General features: G+C 34.2%; 1 pseudogene; it reads left to right on the top strand.

Moving 5' to 3' along the window:
- The first annotated feature begins 329 nt into the window (after positions 1–329).
- The window catches only part of LOC108529108 (magnesium transporter NIPA2-like), a 6591-nt pseudogene continuing 3098 nt past the window's right edge, over positions 330–3822 (top strand).

A 3822-nucleotide genomic window follows, 5' to 3' on the forward strand; every position in this document is an offset into this window, starting at 1 on the left:
AAGTCTTTGCAGCCCTTTCTCCCGACAATTTCTGTTCAAATTGAATCTCAGGGTCCACTCTATTGAGAAGGACACTGTTGGCTGCTTACCGTCTTTACTCTGAAATTACTACATCAGACTCCTAATTTGTAAGCAGACTCTACTTTTACTGAACTTTATTCCAGGAATATTATTTGGAACAATCATTCCTAAGCCTATGTATAACTGCCTTTCCAGATGCAGCAAGTTTGAATTTTTAAAAACCTGGGGATGTGATAATCTATCTGTTCATTAAAACTGATATGAAGTTCACGTTAAAGAATACAGAGGGAGAGGAAGTCATCGGCAACATGAGTGAGAACCACTCAATGTCCATTCATACTGTTATAGTTTTAGCTTATAAACTGACAACAGAGCTATTATTTCCAAAAATCTTTTAACTATATAAAATGTTTTTTTAAATGCTTAAAAATTACAGTTTTTACTTTTTGGGGGCTTCAAAACAATTATGAATGCATGGAGAAATTGCAGCCATTAGAACAGATTTCTAGAGAATTTTGATCCAGTGTTCTTTCTGCCTTTGATTACATGATGACTTTCTTTGATTCTGCTCACACGGGAGAAAAAAAGAAAAACCAACACGTTCATTCAAACAATAAGACTCAAATTCTGTCTACTTTTCCTTAACTAGTTTCAATATGTTGGAAAACTTCCTACTCAAAAATGCATGATCATTTAGAGTGTGAATAGTAGCATGTTTCATTTGCTAGTATCTAAAGTGGAGTTCAAAGGTTGATCTCCTTTATGTCAAACCAAGTCCATTTTCTGAATAACAAGAGCAGCAGCTTTGCTGTCAAACCTTTCCTGACATGTCCCTGCTAACACCGGGACACAACAGCACAGCAAGGAAAAAGTCATATATTCACAACACTTTTCCAAATGTAAAATACATCACTCAATATCTCCTCTACTGTATAAACATAGTACAACACCACCGGAATAAACACACACCAATACAGTCTCATTTAGGGACTGAAATACAATTATCATCTGGGCAGACAATCAAAATTTTTGGAGAACCAAACGCACAACATAAAAAAGCCTTGTTAACACTGATACTGAGGGAATAAGATGATACCTTGTAAAAGCTAAGATTAACTATGCAACATCAGCATATTTTTAATTTAACCTGCAGTTAAATCAAAATAGCAAGGCACTTTATGTAAGAGGTGGTGTTGTAGCTACTTGATAGATTTATGTATATATCAAATCTAATTTGCAACATCATTTTTGATTGTAATTCATTACCAATTCCTATTTCTACCTCAGCTATCCTTAAGGAAAAGCCAAAAAGGGAGAGAAATGTGCATGACTCAAAAACAATCTATGTTTGCAAACTTGAAAAGTGTATGACATCACATTTAATGTCTCTCTACCCCAATAATAATATTTCCCAATAGGAAACAATTATTCAAAATAACGTATATCTCTTTCCTGCGCTTCTTGCATTTGATTTGAAAAAAAATACAATTTACTTCAATTATCTGACAATGAAGTGCCTGGGCAATAAATCTAACATTAAAAAATCATTTCCAGCAAATTACTCCAATAAAATCAATGAAGGTCAGGCTCAGCTACAGCGACAAATAAATGACATGCTATTGACAGACTAGATGGACTTAATTGTCATTTATGAAGGTTAAGGGGATAAAACACTCTAATAGAAAGCAGATGTTTACTAAACAAAACAAAAAAAAAATGGAAGCAGGTGAAATAGATTGAGAAAGGTGAGTTAGGTATGAATAGCCTCAATATTCTCGTGGCCTAGTCCCAGAGCAAAAATACAAGTTATTCTAATTCTCAGCAGCACGTGTGTTTGACTAGTTCAATATTTATCTGCTTCAGGCTGCTTTGTGTTCTTTTATATATTGAAGTCATGAAACAGATTTTCTGCTAATACAAAATGAAGAATTGATAAAATTGAGCAATGGTAGCCAGGTTAAAAGCAGTTTGACCCATTTCAAATTTCCAGTAGCTGCATCTGTAAAAACAGCAAACCCTAAGAGAAGAAATTTTCCATCTCTCTAATATGAAAATAACTAGCTAATTGTGGCAATATTCTTTGCCAGGTATGAATCTAGATTCTGAATGTTAATATCAAGTTTAAAATGCACATTTTAATGTAAGCACTAAGAAATAAATCTAGAAGGATCTTCCTGGCTGATCATTTCCCTCTCCTAATACATTTTAGCAAGGTTTACAATGACATGGGTCAAGCTGCTTTGTTTATACAGATTTCTGAGTACGCTCTGAAACTTGCTTTCCTTGGGAATATCTAGCCAGGGTCTTTCCTCTTTCCTCAGAATGAGCTTTGAGCTGTTGCTTTAATCAAAAAGAAAATAATAGAAAAGGAAAGGAAAAGAAAAAAGAGAAAAGAAGGAAGGAAGGGGAAGGAAGGAAGGGAGGGAAAGAGGGAGGGAGGAAGGAAGAGAATCATTTTGAAAAGTTCCAGCTATCCTGGAAACCATACCTTCAAAGAATCTTTAAAAGTAAAAATAAAAAGGATCATAGATCATTGAATCCCCCCACTTCAACTTACAGAAGAGGGAACAGAGGCAGAGAAAGAGAATCTTCTCCTTGGGGGTCTTCAGATGTGTCTAGGTCAGAACTGACCCCAGGTCACTAACTCCCAGGTCAAGGACCTTAGCAAACCATAGATCTCTTGACCTAAAGTGTTAAAAAGGCAGAGGAAGTATTGTATGCTTCCTACAGACCACTGTTTTGTCAAAATAAATAATCTACTGTTCTCAAATGAGCCCACAATTACACGCTGAATTGATTAAAGGAGCAAGGACCAAATTATTCAAATGAAGAACTTTTCCTCTTCCCCCCAGAGCATATGAGCAACTCCAAAAGCATCTGGTCCTACTTCTCACATAGATAATCCAGACACTCCCAAGTCTTCAGAAAAAAATAAAGAAAAAGAAAGGAGGGAGAGAGAGAGAAAAGAAAAGAAGTCTTTAAATTTGACCTAGTAGCCTCAAATTCTTTGAAGAAAATTAATAAGCAAATAAAAACCTTTCTACAACAAAATAAAATAAATGTGAATTCTACTTGTGTTTGGTAGTATCTAAAATTATTTTGTCTTAGAAAAGATTTGATTAGGGCATTTCTTAGAGAAAATAAAATTTTGAATGCACCAAAAAAACAAAACAGAAAAAATGACATAGTAACATAATTGGGACAATATGAACTCAATATTTCATTTTTTTATTTTAATGACTGTCCTCAACGTTGGTAAACTAAAATCACTAAGCATTCTCTCAATCGTTAATAAAAAGAATACTTGCTCAAAAGTCAAGCATTAGTTCCCAATTCACATTCTTTATTATTAGACTTTATTTTGAGTACTATTTCATTTATGAATACAAGGTTAAAACAAAACCACCAAAAACAGTTTTATGCAGTAAAGGCATGATTTATAAGAGTCAGCAAGGACTAACTATTCAATATTAGAGTTGGGGACTGCTCAGGCAGATTTCTGGTGAAGCTACAGCTTATCAAGAGAACTTCACCCATGAATATGCCTAAGGAGTGTTTTCCTGGAGAAAACCAAAGTGAGAAAGGGAATTTGTTTTTAAATTGAGAGTTATATTATAAATGTTTCATACTAATACCCCAAAAGTAATACACCTTCCTCAAATGTGGAAGACGTAAGTTCTGGAAGCTAAGGCTTAAGGGAATTGAGGATAATTTCTGACTCTCGGTAGCCCTGTTAGTTCCATCCAAGTTGAAAGAAACTTTTTTCCTGTTTTTTTTTTTTTTTTTTTTTTTTTTTTTTTT

This window comes from Rhinopithecus bieti, unplaced genomic scaffold (genome assembly GCF_001698545.2).
Source record: "Rhinopithecus bieti isolate Rb0 unplaced genomic scaffold, ASM169854v2 scaffold_4981, whole genome shotgun sequence".
Taxonomy (NCBI): domain Eukaryota; kingdom Metazoa; phylum Chordata; class Mammalia; order Primates; family Cercopithecidae; genus Rhinopithecus; species Rhinopithecus bieti.